This window comes from Lepisma saccharinum, chromosome 3 (genome assembly GCF_977018435.1).
Source record: "Lepisma saccharinum chromosome 3, izLepSacc3.1, whole genome shotgun sequence".
Taxonomy (NCBI): Eukaryota; Metazoa; Arthropoda; class Insecta; order Zygentoma; family Lepismatidae; genus Lepisma; species Lepisma saccharinum.
This window is the reverse complement of record NC_139231.1, coordinates 121,557,684-121,576,459: the sequence shown is the minus strand read 5'-3', so window position 1 is coordinate 121,576,459 and position 18,776 is coordinate 121,557,684. Positions and strand designations below refer to the sequence as shown.

The window sequence follows — 18,776 nt, the reverse complement described above, 5'->3', positions numbered from 1 at the left end:
CAAGGAATCTCCGAGTTTAGACATTAATCTCTCTTAATAATGTGTATCATAGTTGGAATTTTGATGGAAAGAATATATCGGGTCATCCGTTTGAGATGTCAGAAAAGTAAACCGTTGTTTACAATAGATTAATGTACGTATCTCTGAGCAGTTTGTTGTAATACATGCAGAAAGGATGTAAGTTTTGAGTGAGTGTAGGTTTACAGACTTCAGCCGCGTGGCGCTAGCGTTCATGGTAGATAAAGATAGTGGTCACGCCACAACAGCGCACAATGTCTCGTATGGGATGTGAAATTTTCGAGTGTTATATGGACACTCGAAGTCACACATGGCTGAAGTCTGTAAACCTGCACTCACTCAAAACTTACATCCTTTCTGCATGTATTACAACAAACTGCTCAGATATACGTACATTAACCTATTATAAACAACGGTTAACTTTTCTGACATCTCAAACGGAACACCCGGTACTGTGAAAAAATAATTTGGTAAGATAATCATCGTCCGAGGAAAAGACAGAAAGATCGACATGCCTTGTTAGGTCATCTACGCAATTTCTAAAGCAAAGAACCTACACTTTTATTATAGAAACTAAAACATAGCACTTGGGAAAGTTCGTTACAACTTTCTAATAGTTTACTAATACCTCAATAGATGTCTCACTCGTACTTATAGCATTATTGATAAATATTTTACGTAGCAAGTAATCCTACGTCTAGATTGTAAGGAAAATTGAAGGATTTAAACACGACTACTACATCTCAATCAACACTTCTTAAATAGCATGGTTTCCAAATGGAAATATATTTAAAATATTGCTATGTCTCGACTGTAGAATTTTTTAAAACCATGAAAAATGTTAAGCTTCTGAAGAACAATTTATGGTTCTTACGAATCACGAATGGTAAATCGTTCAATTCTCATTTTAGATTGCAATGGAATTTGTTATACAGGGTGAGTTAAAAGTCAGCAACCATGGTGTTATTCAGTTCAGCTTATACTGTCTATATATGCTCACTATTTGGACCCTCTTCAAGGTATATGTTGAGACGACGCTCCCAGTTCTTCAAGACTGAGGATTGGTGCAGGCGGTATTTGCGCGGCACTATCCATTATCCTCCCTAGCAGATGGTGTAGGTCGCAAATCTTGGTGGAATAAACCATTGCCTTCGGGTGGCTCCATAGGTAAGTAACCCATTGGTGTGAGGTCAGGGGACCTCGCGGGCCACTCAACGGGGCCTCGTCGACCTATCTACCTCTCCGGAAACTGGTCATCCAGCCATTGACGTACGATTCCTGTGGTTCGACTCACCCTGTAGAATAAAATCCTGTTACTTGGGCACTAAATGTTTTCCTACAAGTCAACTCCAAAGTTCGCCAACTTATCAACAGCATGGTGTAGTGCGTAAATCAAACAGAAAAGGACAGTAGTTTATCACAAACCCCTCTCCCCGCCCCACATTAGAATCAGCTGTGAGTAGTAAAATAACATATTTTTCGATGGCTCATTGAGCAGAAGCTGCCCCAACACTAATCAAGCCCAGGCAAAAGGCGAACTGTAAGGTGAGAATGAAGAAGGGAGTTTATCCTTTCCTGCTCCATTCCAAGTAGGCAATGTCTACGCTGGATAGTTCAAGGAACTACTACGTCCCAGGAACCTGTAGAGCAACGTAGCTCATAATGGCATAGATGGGGGAAAGCGAGGGGGCGGAGCAAAGTAGCGCGCGCTGCTGTAAAGGGCTTGTAGATGTAGCCGCGTTGCCTTTCCCTCACATCATGCGTTAATTGGTCGAACACGAGTCTCTACATATGAAGTGCTCTAGCCGCCCCACAGACTGACGACACCAGGGTTGGCAAAATTTGTGTTTTTTTTGTTTTAAACATAGTTTTATATATGAGTTAAGGAAACATGTTTTAAACATGTTTTAAACAAAACGTTTTCCCAGTAAATTATAGTTTAAAGTCGTTAAAGAAAAAATATTCATTTTTATGAAACTATTACTGAAGTACAGAGGACAGTTTATTTCCCCTTGGAGATAAGGTTTACCATACTGCAGGGAAGGGGCGTGCGGGACAGAATATTTTGAGTCAGGACGGGAAATTCTTTAAATCCCGACATTCGACGGGGAACATTTTCAATTTTCCGATAAATTCGGGAAATTTTCGGGACGGGATATGTTCGAAATTTACCGAAGCTCTTGAAATCTCGAATTCTACACGTAATTAAGTGCTTGTTTTTGCACTTCTGGTACAAAAACTAACAATTACCGATACTTTCCTGACATACATTTACAATGAAGAAAATGTCGAGAATTGACGACTTTTTAAAATGACCATTCGGTACTTCCCTACTGCCTGGGATCTCGAAAAGTCGGGAAGTTATTTCTCGATCCCGGTCCCGACTTTTCTGGATCCCGCACACCTCTACTGAAGGGACAAAAGTTGGGGGTAATAGCCCCCCTTTTGCCGCCACTGCTGAAGTAGGTTAGGATTCATATTCATTAAAATTTCTAGAAACTAAATATTATAGAATTACTATCCTCGTCCTGGAAAAATCAGGGTGAAATATTTCCTGCTTCCTGAACAGTTCATATAGCAGAAAACAACCTGCAGTGTCATAATAGATTCTCCAGATCAATTTATCTTTACAAAGTACAAAATTATGTTTCCAAAAGTAAGCGTCTGCGCTTCATTCAGTTATACAAACCAATGAATCGTATCGCTAGACAAAAAGAAATTCACGTCATGATGAAAATCACGCATTGTGTATTCAGATGTTAGTTTCCAGTTTCCACCATTCTCAAACTTACAGGACGGTACGAAACAAAGAACTGAGAAGTTTCGATTTCTACAGTAAAGCACGGGTCCAACTTGTCGCACAACAGTTTTGCTACCTTGTGCATACATAGCTAGCCTGCCTAACCTAACAACGTAAGCATTTAGCCTTTGGGTCCCGGGTTCGAATCCCGGTTGGGCTTGGTTGTTTGTGAATGTCCATTCATCAATTTCATCATTTCATCACTCATCCCCATCTTCGCAAATTAGCCAAGAGGCACAAAACGCGAAGTAAAATAAACTAAATCAAATCAAATCAAATCATTTAGCCTAAAATTAAAAAGCTTTCTCCCGTGACGTCAGAACATAAAGTTGCTCAAATGTTGTGCGATACGTGAGATCCATAACGCATGGATTAATTGACACAGATTCAATGAAAAGACAGGGTTTCCAAACAAACAAAAAATCACAGTAATATCAAGTACGAAAATGTGTTTTAAACACTTCTAAAAAAACATGTTTAAAACGTTTAAAACATTTGTAAAAATACAAAGCCGTGCGTTTTAAACGTTTAAAAGAAAGTGTTTTAAACACTTTTGTTTTAAACATGCCAACCCTGCATGAGACAGAGAATACAGCGTGTTCCACTTAGAGGGATCGAGAAATAAATGCTCACCGTTTGAATACCGTTTAGATGTCTTCAAGGCAACTCAAGGTGCGGACATCGAGTTGCATTGACCATTTTCCTAAATTGGTAGAGTTTCTGCATCAAAGTATGTAAAAAGGTGTGATAATACACAATTTTTTACACTTTAAAATATCAATTATATCTTGATCCCTCTAAGCGGAACACGCTGTGTAACTCTCTGGCGCCTTATAACATCAGTGAAAACATGGAACGTTTCGATGTATAGGATAAGTTCCTCCTTACATGATTGAGTGTTGTTTTAAGTCTACAGTTATGCACAAATAACCTAATTGGAACTGGACCTGCAGTTTAAACTGGGATCCGAACCACTATGTTCTACAACTGGGTATCGAACCCGGGACTCCTTCACTACAAGATGCCTCCTTACACTCTTGTCGCGGTAATCTCTGAGCAACGACCGAAGACAAGTAGTGACTCGAGAGGGCTCGACCAATGAACACGTGAGAGGGGAAGTGAGTGCGTGGAGGGGATAACGCTGCTGAAGCTACCAGCCGTTTTTTTTTTGTTCCGCCCACTCGCTTTCTCCCCTTCTTTACAGTTATCCGCGACCTTCCTCCGCAGATTCCCATCACAGAGTATAGGCAAGCCCAGCCACCTGGCGAACCGTGGAGTGATAATAAGGTAAGATAACATAGTCCTTTCCTGCTCCTCCCAAAAGAGGCGGTTACTAAGCTGCATTACTATAGCTGAATCTCGAGCAGTGGAAGCAGTGAAACGTTTTTATATATAGGGATGGTACTCCTTAGTAGAAACTTTACCCAAACTTGGTAAAAGAGTGACGCGGATGGAAACATTAATGCAGCCTATCACCATTAGCCTATATAGAAAAGACAATTGTCCTCTCGAAGGATCAGTACCGAGAAGTTGGCCGCAGAGTAACAGAGCAGTTTAAGCGAAAGGAAGCAAAACTCCAAGTGGCATGTGCCTGACCGCAGTCAACAAAACGAAATTGTCCTCCTCAAACATCAGCCTCCAGAAGGGGATGGAGGGCAAAGGAGGGCAAGAAGATGCGGGAGGAAATTAGAAGAGATAAAACGAGAGAAGAGAAAAAATTAACCCGCAATGCCTCCCGGCCTCCTTGTTAGTACAGGAGCGAAAGTTGAACCAATAGCAGGTTTGTGTTAGCGGCTCTTCAAGGCAGTTGCCGTAATTGTCCTGGAAAAGAGAAGGCCGTAAAGGATAGTACGTGCTGGATGAAGATGAGCGCCGCGCGACGAGGAATTCTGCGCAACTTTTCAGCAACAATAAACCTCCCGGGAAATGCCCGGTTATCTCGGTCTCTCCACGGGGAACAAGGAAATATCAGGTGATGGGACCGGTAAGGATTACAAAGGGTAAATTCCTTCCGCCAAGCCATGATACCTGGTTAGCGTTCTCGTTCACAAACTCTTTAACAGTTAGAGGGCGACCAGCAAGGGTCGTTTTCAAGCTCTAATACTATGAGTGTTATAGTCGGTCAATTTCAAACTTCGATAGTTTGATAGCGTTGCAGCAAGATTCATTTTCAAACTAGTAATTAGAGATTGTTGTACTAAGAATCTTTTTCCCAACTCTAATAACTCTAGAATTTAGCAGAAAATGTCATTTTCATAATACTAATTCTAAAGGGTTGAAGTAAAATCAATTTAAAACTACTAGTTTTAGAATATTGCATTAATACTTATAGAACAAGTTGAGAGTATTAGAGTTCGAGTCATTTTCAACGTCTGATAATTCGATATCCTTTCAGTAAAAGTAAATTTCAAAGTACTAGTTTCAGAGCGTTGCTGTAAAAGTCGTATTCAAACTTCTAGATCCAGAAAGTTGCTGCAAAAGTCATTTTCAAACTTCTAGATCCAGAAAACTTCTGCAAAAGTCATTTTCAAACTTCTAGATCCAGAAAACTTCTGCAAAAGTCATTTTCAAACTTCAAGATCCAGAAAACTGCTGCAAAAGTTATTTTCAAACATCTAGGTCCAGAACGTTGTTGTAGAGATTGCATATAAACTCGTTGTTGAGAGCATTAAATAGGAGTCATTTTCAACGTCTAATAATTCGAAATGCTTTCAGTAAAAGTCATTTTCAAACTAATACAGTAGTTCCAGACGGTTGAATTAAAAGTTCAATTTCGAACTACTAGATCCAGCATGTTGCCGTAAAAAAGTAATTTGAAAACTCGAACAAGTCGAGAATGTTACAGTGAAACTCATTTTCAACGTCTTAATTATTCACGAGCCTTGCAGTAAAGGTGATTTTCAAATTAATAGCTCGATAGGGTTGCAGAAAGACTACTTTTAAAAACAAAAAAATCCAGATCATTAAAGTAAGAATCGTCTTCAATACATAATTACAGTACAAATTCTCAAACACAGCTACAGTGAAGAAAATCTTGAACACTTACCCCCACGTTGGCAGTCTCCTAGCTTCACACATCGTAATGCAAGGTCAAAGTGCTACTGCCTGTAAGAAATTGAAAGGCAAAATTAGAATAACATTTTGTCCCAATGTTATCAAAATGTATGTAACACAAACCTAGAAATTTGTCGATTAAATTAATGGTTCATGATTGTTTGTCGCTACAAATTTCTACTAGTCTTACCGAATTTGTGAATTTACGTAGAACTCAATGTTATTGTAATGACAAAATCTTTGAAAAGAAGAAGGATATCTAATTATCACAGTCACTGTTATGTAAATGTGGTATTATGGAATATTGAAGTGAATACATGAAACTCGTAGATGGATTCCTTTTTCATTATCAAATTTATAGATTATTAGGTTTTGTTGCTAACATGAAACCCCAGCAGTAACAAAGTGAAGACTGCCTTCCGTACATTGTGGATCAAAAATCGAACCCATTCACGATCAGAACAATATATAAACTGATTAGAACTTAACAAATAAATATTTCCTTGATTAGACTATTCTGCATTGTAAAAAAATTCTGACAAATCCGTGGTACTGATTTTAATGAACCACGTTTATAACAAAATCCGTTAGAAAATGCAGACATTACGAGAAATTATTATGGTAATATAGTTTGTAATTTAGAAATATTGATGTGTGTGGAACATTCTAAAGGAAGTTCATTCTGCTGATTTAACAAACGAAATTTATGCTTTATTTCACAAATGTTTCTCGATTTTTTTTAAAAAAAATTGAAGCGAACAGCTACCTGACCATAACTAGCTATATGCAACCAGTATTTTGGAAATGTATAGCACTTATAATTAATTGCAACATGCATACGTATAACTGAACAAAGTAGCAATGCATTAGATATACAAGTCATGAATTTATACCACAAATGCTCACATTTAAACAATGAACAGCAATACTTTGTACGGAAGTTACTTGCTGTGATTTCCTTCTTTATAATTATGAATATTGTGATTGATCTTGACTGGGAGAGTGAATGGAACAGACTAAACCTAAACCCAGACCAGACAGTATGTGAGATCCAGTGTTGCCATATCCCTATATTTAAATTCACCGAAAGGCGTAAGGAAATAATATGAATACCGGTAAAACCTAGTTTGATCAGGAATTATCGATTACTGGAGCAAAAAGATCATCACATATGTAAGAATTCATGCTGAACAGTATCATTGGCTTTTGAACGGTGATTTTTCACACTGAAAAATTATACTTGAAACAATTTCATTAGATAAAATATCATCTCTGTAATTTCCTGTAGTTTCCAAAATGGATGGATCGGGATGCTCAAGTCTAATCAAATTCTTATAACTCTGTTCCTTTAGTTCTCAAAAAAATGTTATTTATTCTCAGACATGGTTATCTTGACTCCCATTAAACCCCAAACCACAGTGCAAACAATTGCTAAATTGCTCTAACAAAAGACCAACGACAATGATTCGTCTAGCGACTTCTCTCGTTGTGTGGTGGAATGAAGTTCAGCCAGTTCCACGACAATGTAGAAGCGGTACCCTAGGGCTGTGAGGACAATTACAAAATCCCAACAATGTCGACAACCAGCCAAGCTAAATTTCACCTGCGTCTGTTTGTTAGTGGCCATGGTCGCTTCAAATGAACACTATCTTCCGATAATGCACCCCCAACGTTACACATTGAAACTACAGAGATCCGCTGCTGATGCTAACGTTACACGAGGACCATTCTCCTGCTATATGCACCATACGTTACCCTTATCTGGCGCCGTTGCGATGCCGGCACCGTTAAGAGGAAGTCTCTAGTGTTAAAATGTCGGCATGCAGGCACAATTATTCGCGGGGGTTCCTTTTCCCAACAAAACAAAAATGCAGAGATTGAATCCGCGAGCAATCTCACGTTATGTCGTTGGTAAATATGTCCGCCACAACCTTTAACGCATGCAAATGTTTAAATTCATCCCACGATTAAGTATTTAGAGATCTTGTCGACTGTTGTTTAAAGCATATGAATATAGCAACATCAGTGGCGTCGTTAAAGGGGGCGGTGGAGCATTGACCTCTCCGGAAATCCCATGTAGACCCCGAACATTTATTTGGCTTAGAGGAAAATTTAATGTTGTATAAACCCTCCAAATTATTATTTTTTGTATGTATCATGCTAGGTTTCATCTTGTTGCATATAATACTAAAACTACTAATAAACAGTGCGCGGTATTAAGTCGATATCCCCTTCAATGTTTGTTTGAATTGCTTGTCGCGTCGAAACGAAGTGAATGTATCCCCACTCGATTAACTGCCGATAAAGAGACACAAATCCAGTCGCCAGTTGCGGCTAAGCTTGTGGCATTGTTGAGTTGCTGTGTGGTACGCAACTTCTATTCTCAGGGAACGACTTATGGCGCACCCTGTATATTAAACACTTAATATGGTACAAATTATATATTTTCTATACAATGAACATTATCAACATGTAGAAAATACATATAATATGTGTGTGTGTATTCAAAGTCCTCCCCTCCCGAGGAATGCGAATGAAAACGAGACTACGCAATTGTGACTTAGGAGGGCTCATTTGTGCGAATGCGCGGGAGGGGAATTGAGTGTATGGAGGGGAAAACGCGGCTGCAACAGCACAGCACACTACTTTGCTCTGCCCACTTGCTTTATTCCCTTCTCTACTATTATACGCGGCCTTGTGCCATATATTCCAGACGGAGTGTGTAACTCCCGCTGGCATGCGCTGCTGCTTGCTGGCCTTGAGGTGCAGTGCGTAGGAATGCTCTCTGACCTCCACAAGTGCAAGCGAGTTGCCCAAGGCTAACTTTGAATGAGTAGCAAAGCTATCAGGTATATTATATGCCTCACACCCTGCACCTATCCCTGATCTGATCGCCACGCTCCCCACAACCAATGGTAAATGGACACAACCTTCTCCTTTACTTTGATATTTCATTTAAGCGTTCATAATTTCTTACAGTTAGCTTTAATATTATAGATAATACGATCTGAATTGCAGAAGGCTCGATTCTTCGCATGAAAAAAAAATGGATGTAGGAGGAGTTCCCTCCAAGAAGGTACTATATAGTGACGCATGGCAAAAAAAAAGCGAGTGCCATTTCAGAAGGACCATCCAGAGCTTGAGGTATCCTTGCGCAGTGACGCGAATTGCATTCCGGGGACTCTTCAACGGCGCTGTTCCAAGAACAACCATGTTTTTTTTCTTTACAACTCACCGTCAGAGGAATCCTTGATTAGAGGAAAGAGCGGAGAAAGTTAGTGCGTCGTACATTGTGCGCGATGAACTTTCTAATGAAGAAAACGTCGCCAAAGCCGTGAAATTTAGAGCCGCGAAAGCTATGCAAAATAGTGGACAGGGAAATTAAAAGCAAGAACTGCACATTCCTCCATCTTCACTCGCTTGCTGGAAGCGAAACGCTCTTTGTTCTTAGTAAGGCCCACTGCTCTCACTGTAGTATATCCCTAGGGAATCAGGGCTTCACAACCATCATGCATTGGCCACAGTGTGTGACGTCACATAGCCTGTGATTGGCGTTTGATTTGAATGCCTATATACAGCCACAATCTAATGGGATAATTTCCCTTTAGAAGGGGTCAAATCTCTCCTTTTTGTCCAATTTTTCCCTTTACCTAAAGAAATTGTAGTTGTACATAGTAGTATTTTCGTGGGTCCATATTAGTATATATGAAAAAATATTAAACAAATTGATCACATGTGTACCTACAACCATGCTACGAGGCCATACGTCTCAGGTTCGAACCTCAGTCAGGTATCAATGTACAATTCTGTTTGTTCAATCACCCATTTCATAACTTCATAATTCATCCCCACTGTCGCTTGAGATGTGGAAAAGCGATGCAAAATTGAAATATAGACATACATCCAGCACTCTGTCGATGCACTCATATTCGTTCTGACACGTTCATTGGTAGAAACATATCAAGTCACCACTTGCGCTGACGCCTTGTTTTCGTTCGCTTGCTCCAGAGTCCAGGGATAAAGTATACACCACAAACTAACTAACTAACTAACTCTCTAGCCTTCTTAAACCCGAAGGTTCATGGCTGCAGCAACACAGGCCTTCTATCTGTCCCTATCTTGAGCAAGATCTATATACTCTTTTCCATCCCTACCGATTTCCTTTAGGTCCATCTCAACGTTGTCCCTCCATCTTCGTCTTCCTACAGGTCTCTTACCATCATGTTTCCCAACAAGAATCCTGTAAACTCCTCTTTCCTCTCCCATACACCACAAAGTAAAACCAAAATGCTTTAAAATTGACGAGGGTGAACATTGTGAATGCAATTATGTTTGATTTGATGTATTTTACTCGGATTTCTGCCACTTTTGGCTAATCGCGAAGATGAGGGTGGCCATAGAATTGATGAAGGGACATCACAAACAATACCCATGTCGCCCGGGATTCTTGGCACCGTAGTGCCCAGCGACAATGCAATTATGAGAAAGAAAACGAGAGAATTAATAATATTTTCCAATTCCTTCTGCTAAATGAGGTCGAAGAGGAGGCAAGCCCCGACATTTTTTTTTCCAGTCAACTTGTAAATGCGGATTCATTTCTTGCTCACTGATTGGCTGTTAGAAAGTTGCGGTGCTGTGATTGTGAGACTGTCTTATATCCTCTCTTTTAGCTCAAATTTGCTGCTTTCTAATTTAATCTAACTTAACCTAACGTAACGTACAGCGCCAACAAGATATTCTCACAATCACAGCACCGTAACTTTCCAACAGCCAATCAGAGAGCAAGAAATGAAACCGCATTCACAAGTTGACTGGAAAAAGAAAATGCGCAGGCGGGACCATCATAACTCCTCTCTTCGGTGCTGGGGATCATAGTTCTCAAAATATCACCAACTCCGTGTGCAGAGAAACTCCATCCCGCTTTCTTGGGAAGCAATTAACGATCGACGCGCCGCCTAACGTTCGTCTCCGGTACCAACGCGTTCAAGGTGCACGAGCGAAATATACGACAGGGTTAAGGGACCCGGGATTGCTATCCGTGGGAAACATAACCGCGGGTGTTGTCCGTCAAGTCCAATTGTTGTTGAAGGAGATTAAGCCGAGTCGAAATGCACGCTGAATTACAATGCGCCATCATATCCACCAGCGAGAAGCGTCGCCTAGATGCTGGTGGACAGACACACCTCCGCGGGACACTCACGCAACGGAAATTTTGAGGGGGAGGTACTTGAAAGTCACAACGCATGCCACGGCATTAAAAAATTAAGGGGGGGGAGCCCACAACGGACAGGTGTTCCACAGATATCCATGGGAACTGGAACACGCGTGGGGAAAAATGATAAACGTCAGTCTCGATTGAGGAGGGGGTCGATACGTTGGGTTGGTATTAACTGGTAAATGCCTCCGTTGCCGAAACCGTTAGTCACACCTGTCGAGATCATATTCTGAGTCACGCACATATTGTCTATCTCCCTCTTCGTGCATTCTGAAAGATCGATGCGGCCAGGACATGTGTACCGTGACATTCGCGTGCGGATTGTGTCTGTATTGTTTCCTGCAAATTGCTTGTTTCTGGTTGTTATGATTGGGTTCTGTCTTTCTTGGTTACTTTGCGTCTCCTTTCTACATTTCTGAGCTAATCGACTCAGAAAGAGGGACGAAACGCCATCAGCGGTGTAGTGACGTTCGGGGACCTGTAAGCAATAGTAGTAATAACTAAACCTCGGATTTTTAGTTTCTAAAAAGTGTGTTTTTAGGTTCTTAAAATAGGCTCTAAAAAATTCTTAAATAGGTTCGAAAAACCCTCTAAAAATCCTAAATAGGTCCGAAAATCTTAAGTTAGGCTCGAAACATCTTGAAGTAGGTTAAAAAAAAATAGTTCATAATTCCTGAAAATGTTTATTACCGGCAATGCAAATGGGACACCTATATCCTGAAATACGCACTATCTTCAATAACGTTATGTTATGTGTGTTGCCTAACCCTACGGCGATGGAAGAACTTACCATTGGGAATTTGCTACTAAAGTCCACTCTTCGCCGTATAGTTAGGCAACAATCTTTTTTCATATTATCCACAGTCAAACTCCGCAATTTTGTCTGAAGATCATCTTATATGCTGAAAATAATCTTCAACAAAAATATAGTGAGTGGTGCAAACTTCAATGTTGAAATGTTAGTTTGCAAGGCGTGAATGCCACAAAGCACCGAAGTGAAGAGAAAGTGAGCAGGACCACACAGATCAGACCACTTTGGATTGTACAGGTAACATTGGCACCAGACATTTTGCTTTGTTTAGAGCTTTGAAAAATCACCATGGACTTGTAGGAAGGGAAATCGACAGAGAGTACGTTTCAAACACTTTCGTCATTGAATTTTTAATCGTGATCAAACAAAGCAAAAGCCTCCGTGTGACATAAAAATCCTGTAAAACCTTCAAAAATATATAAAAACCTTTAAAAACGCTTGATTAGGCGCATAAACCTAGAATAGGTTCTAACAAGTAAGAGAGGTTTTCTTGGGCACTATAAAACTTCATGAGTTGTTCCGCTTTTTAACGAAACGCTGACAACGTTTAATTTCTTACATAACTATAAAGGAAAAAATAGGTTAGAAACCTAAAATCCGACATCTAGTATTATCCTCATCATTGACCAGCGCCTGCTGAACAACTTACTACCGTAACCAGTTCAAAAATCATAAATTTGACAACAGCAATCATCACACACATTTACCTGAAAATAGAACAGTAGGCTGCAAAATTGTAGCATGAACAATAATCTGACTTCGATTGATTGATTGATTTGCTTTATTTTACTTCGCTCCTTGTGCCACTTTTGACTATTTTGCGAAGATGAGCATGAGTGATTATGATGAAATTGATGAAAGACACTCACAAAGAACACCCATGCCCAAGCCAGGATTCGACTCCGGGACCTATGTCGTCGTAGAGTCACATAAGGAGAATGATAAAGTGTTACACTACATGCACAATTTCTCAGTTTGGCAGTTCAACAGGTCCTTCAGTACAGACAATATTATTTTATAAACTGGATATAGTGTTTAATATATTGGTACTCCAATGTAAAAAAATATCTGTGTTAGCATGAATGCAATTAGTACATTGAACACTTTTCTTCTAGGTTCCTTGACATTTCTGATTCAATCCGCTTTAGCAACTTGTTTCATTTACTTTCTTTACTTTCACTTTCACCACTGTCTATTATTTCCGATGTTGTAACTTTCAATAGCATGTTATATATTATATTATTTATAATTTCTCGCATTTCTTACACATCAAGTTTCAGTAATCTTTGTTACTTTCATTTGTTCATCGCTTGGCGCCATCTGTTATTCCTTCCTTCTCTCTCTCTCTCTCCACATTAGCAACTATTCCAATATTGTGTTACCGACAAACAGCTTGTATATTGTACCACTTGTTGTCAAGAGTAACTAGCGTTTGAAAATGCCTAGTCTTTCATTCCAGTGCCTCCTCGCAGATATACGTAATTGCAGTCTGTCCCTGGAGCAAGGTCGCACATAACGGTATGGAAGGTGAGAAAGCGAGTGGACGAGGCAAAGCAGTGCTCGCTGCTGCAAACTGCTGGTAGCTGCAGCCGCGTTTTGCCCTTCGTGCACTCACTCCCCTCTCACGCGTTCATTGGTGGAGCTCTCTCGAGTCACTACTTGCGCAGAGATTTAATTTTGTTCTCTTGCTCCAGAGATTCCCGAGACAGAGTGAAATACGTTAATAAGAATTATTGGGAAAATTCTATTGTCCTGCATACCTCCATTATACAGGGATTAGTAGAGTGCAATCCGAAGCTGGAGATCCTGGATTCACACCTTCAAAAGTTTCCATCGTTACCTATGTACAGTCACGGACACTTTTGGATTGTAACTATTTCATGTACAAGATCATTACAACTCAGAAATGGCCGCGACTGTACTTTCATTTTTTTTTATCACGGAATTTGCTAATTACATTTTGACAGGGACAGCAAATGGGCCATGGCCTCCTTCCCCTTCCATGACGCCGCTCCTTTTCTGCCTATAACTCATTCGCGGTGGGTAAAAAAATAATGAACAACACCTTTGGACGTGGAGCCTTAAGAATTAGAGCCCTAGTTAGTAAAAAATGCTCTGAAGGCCTCTTCTGTTCGGTGGTAAATTAAAGAAACTGCCGTAGATTGCAAAGCATAAGGTATGACCCGGGCTGAACCCCTTTGCGGTTCACGCAAACATCTCATTTGACGCTGCTAGGTTTTCGCGGTCGTCAGGGCACAAGTTAAGGAAGAAGAATACACGCACGTGGGTGGTTACGCATTCGTGTACTTTTAATAAATTCCTCCCTTAATTGCAGGCTGCTTTTATGGGCAATTTTTCCTGCCAGAATACAATTGAAGGGTTTTGCGAAAATAATGAATGACCTTGTTTTGTAGGTTTGACAGGTTGCCGTTGGGGGGCGCTCGGTCTTATACCAACTTTATGGCTTCAAAAGACTTTCTGTTCCACCACTTGAAAAAGCTTTCATTCCGTAAAATTCTAGGAAGAAATCCTACAAACTATACACTAGTAGGGATAAAAAATTCTCGGCCCGACCTCCTTCTCAACAGACATATAGTTTTGTCATTATCGCTGCAAAGTGCGATAACCACTTCATGTTAAATGAGTTTAAAACATAGAATAAACCGTGGTGAGGAAGAATGTGTAAACTTATTCTAATTTTGCAGAACAATGCTTCCTCACACAAGGCTGTTCTAAAGAGTTTGGGGTTTCAGTGCACAAACCATCCACCCTACTCTCCAGATCTTGGTCCTCCTGACTATTATGCAATTTCCAAAAGCTAAAAAGACAGATATGTAAAGATTCAGGGGTGATAGCAGCAACAGAGCAGTTTTTGCAGACTGAAGAACTGTTTTGGAAGAAACAAAGAAACAAGTGTTATTGTTCTAAGCCAAGCGTCAGGTTAACCTTGCAGCAGGTTTTCGCATATGTAGATCCAAACGTGCGCGCAAGAATATAGTTCCACTGAGACGGGTTCTATTCCGACACAAGTGCATACTTGCAAGAAAACAGTTATTTAATTTGTAAAATACAGACAAAATAATACATCCATTAGCAGGTGTGGACTTGATCGGTTGCAATCACTGTGCAGACGAACTTGGATCCGCAGATTCGCCAACTGGAGTTTGTATTGAGCTGAGGAATCCCTGAAGCCCAAGTGCGAGTCGAGCAAGACTGAATACGTTGCAGAGCGCGTGAAATCCTTGATACCAGTGTTGCACATCCCACTATTTTAACCCTATGTTTATTGTGATTAATAATCGTGCTATACAGCGGCGAGAATGGCTGAATCAAGCAAGGTCTCCTGTTCAGCGAGTGTTATTGTGGGCTTCATCCGAAGGGAAAAGCTCTTCAAATCAAGCAAGTTGTTTAAAATGCATAATCCTCCTTACGGAAACAAGATCAACGTAAAAAAAAAAAACGTGAGGTGATTTGCCGTCAATGGGCGCACGAACTGTATCCCGGGTGTTGAATGATTTGCAGTTTGAGTTTAGGAAGAGGAAACGATTGTTTGTTGTTTGACTACAAAAGAATGTCCCCGGTATTAAAAGATATCCCCGTGAGAAGAAACATGTTTATCACCATGCAAAACCACCCCCAGGGCTCAAGAAACCGACGAGAAAGGGAGAGGGGAAGGGGGAGGCTTATTGTTTCACCCACTGACGGCAATGACGTCTTTGTTGAAGGCGCATATATTTACTGTTCCGTGCAAGGAAAGGGATGGATGATTAGCAAGAAATGGACATACCAAGATTTGAATCCTGGTTTAGTGAAGTGATTCATAAATTGTAACCAGAATAATAGCAGCAGACAATGCACCTGATTGTATATATCCACAATAACAAATCATACTTTTTTTTTTTTTTTTTTTGCTGGTATAACTTGAAGTGCGTGTGTCTTACAGTAACAAAGGTTTTCATAAACGTATTTTTTTATAAACCAAAAACAATAATTTGTCATTAAATTCAAGAGGGCCTGTCGTTGTTTACTTATATCTTTGTTTATTTTTATTTTTGCGTGCTCGAAATATACACACATACTCATGGGCGTCCGGAAGGGGGGCAAGGGAGCCGTTCCCTCCCTGGAAAATGAAAGTCAACCAAAAATTATGTATTTCACACATATAATTTCATTTTAGCCCCAATAATATGTGTTAATTATTGCATTAACACAATAAATTCAAATTTAAGCAATGTTATTAGGGAACTACACTCTTTTGGGGGAAATGTGACTTGTTTGCCCCCCTGGGAAAAATACTCTCATGTTTCGAAGATATTTCGCATTTATATTAAGTAATGACACATTTTTTTAAGTAATTGATGCGCCGAAAGTACTTCTAAAATGTTATGTTTCAGGAGACAAAAAGAAACACAAATATATTCCGCTTGACATGCATGCGGGTTTTGATGTGTTGTGCGGTTGGCAATACTGTGGATTTTCTCAGTGTCTGCGATGTAAGCAGCTCGGCGGTTGAGGCAAGACTGGCACGGAAGATTCTGTGCTCAGTTCCCGCGCGGATTGATACATAAAACCTGCTGCAAACTTAGCCTGACGCGCGGCTTAGATCATTTCCTTCTTGGTTTCGTCGAGAACTTTTCAGTTGCCCCTCGTACTAATTTATTTTTTTCATTTCTTAAGGAACTCTCATAACAAAATAGTGTACCATGTGGCATGATACTTAAGAAACAATTGGAATAATTCACATACCAGAGTTTATATTTTCCTTAACATTCAGCTTCAAATGACACTTCACATGTTATGCCACTACATGCACAAAAGTTTGATTCACTTAATGATGGTTTATCAAAAACAATACAAAATATACACCAAATGTGCAGTTGACAATCTGTGCCCCTTCCCTGTCCACAACCAATGGACCGTTGCGTCACGTACGAAACGCGCTACCATTGGCTCTTCCAATTACACAACGCTCCCAATTACGATTTCCACATGCAAATACGTACAACACATTTTCGTTTAGCGTCAAAACACTAAGTCCTTCGTAGTGGCTGAGTCTAGTAACAAACAATGTTTCAAATTAACACTAATAGCCATTTAGTGATAATTACACTCCCAGCAGGACAATTTGCAAGTGTTTTTGTCACTCTAGGGTCCTGATTCCAAGCTATTACCTCGAAATCTATTTCTTCTCCACGTGGAGGATGCTTCCGAAGTCCCACCTGTATTTAGTTTATCTGCAGATAGGACCTCGCCTTTTTTGGTACGTGTCACGAAGGATTTGAAAAAAAAACACGATAAGGGTGAAAGCGATTACTATAATTGAGGTCGAGAACCCTTCGTTTAGGGCTCCACCTATTCTCTCCCTTTCTCATGGCTATATAGATCTCTCTCTCCCCATCTTCCCGAATGTGTGTGTGTGAGGGAGTGTGTTTGTGTTGCACTGTTTGTATTTACCCTTCAGTTGTGTCTAACTTCCTCCTTTACTCACACGCTTTCTATTTCAGAGTCTACACACACACACACTATGGGCCATTCTATGTCAACGTGCTCTTTAATCTCTATTCTTAAAATTAAATTCAACGCTGTAACTCTAACCTATCTTGTGAATAAACAATCTAAAATTGCCATTTGCATAAATTCAAGAACTCCACTTGAATATTAAAAGGTCAATTACCTTCTCTCTTTGTCTTAAATCTCTTCTCTATATATTAAAAAATAGATGTATATATGTATATGTGTTTGTTTGTTCAGTAATAACTCTCGAACGCCTGGAGCGATTTCAATCCAACTTGGTACACGTATCACATGCAACCTGGAAAGAAATACTGTGGGTGTAAGACACCCCTGGCACCCCTAGGGGTCGGGGTGGGAAGGGGTAACATGTAAAAATAATCAAGAATCACCGATATTAAATTCCTCACAAACAGACATCCGTGACTCTATGCAATCCGCACAACGGCAGTGTTTCTTCGGGTTGTCTAACATTCAGACTGTGTTGCGAATGGAATCTATAGTTTTCGTGACACTTCCAATGCGGTTCAACTCCAAGTTCATCACCTATCGGCATGGGGGGTGAGAGGGGGTGAAAAATAAAATGTCACAATTGACCTAGATTAGTGTCGAATCCATAGTTTTCGGAGTCGCTAAGCTAATTGGTGACATTCACGATCACATTTAAAATTAGTTACATTTTACACTATAGTTAGAATTCATTATATTCCTGTCTAATAAAAGATTGGGATAAATAAATACCCGGGCAACGCCGGGTAATCAGATAGTAATTTATATTTCACCATTTGAAAATTCCTAGAAATAAAAATTATTTCTGATTAAGTAAACATGTAATGTTTTTTCTGTATGTGTACGTGTGTGTGTGTGTGTGTGTGTGTGTGTGTTGGTATGTTTCGTTTTCTCTCCTTTTTATTTATAATTCATGGATACCGGTAACAGTGGCTGATATAACATTGCAAATGGTCGATGAAGACCCTGAATTGACTGCTAAAGGTTATACCTTATGACGAAATCACATATTTCGACACTGAATTAACATCAACAAGGCATATCCCATCATATTCATAAAAAATAACAACAAAATGGCAATATTTTGCACTAAATTACAGACAATAACGGATCGTGAAACCAAGATATCGATATTCCTATATCGATTAATATCAATAGAGCACCGATTAAGCTATCACATCCATAAAAAAAACTTTAAAAAATACGGACCTAAAACTATACGTGGTTTGAAACAAGAGCATATCTCTTGCTGCAATGGCGACAAGAAACCAATCCGAAATAAATTGTCCTACATAAAAGGTATTCTTGAACACGCTACTTCATCAGGTAACTCACCGAAAAGCAATAAACATGTCATT

At 39.8% G+C, this 18,776-nt stretch overlaps 1 protein-coding gene across 1 annotated transcript in view; it reads right to left on the bottom strand.

Annotated features, from left to right (window-relative positions):
* The window catches only part of Scgdelta (sarcoglycan delta), an 810,958-nt gene that overhangs the window by 600,010 nt on the left and 192,172 nt on the right, over nt 1-18,776 (bottom strand). Inside the window, exon 2 of the mRNA XM_083120140.1 lies at nt 5,865-5,923. The gene's annotated coding sequence lies outside the window, so the exon portion shown is untranslated. The remainder of the gene's footprint in view (nt 1-5,864; nt 5,924-18,776) is intronic.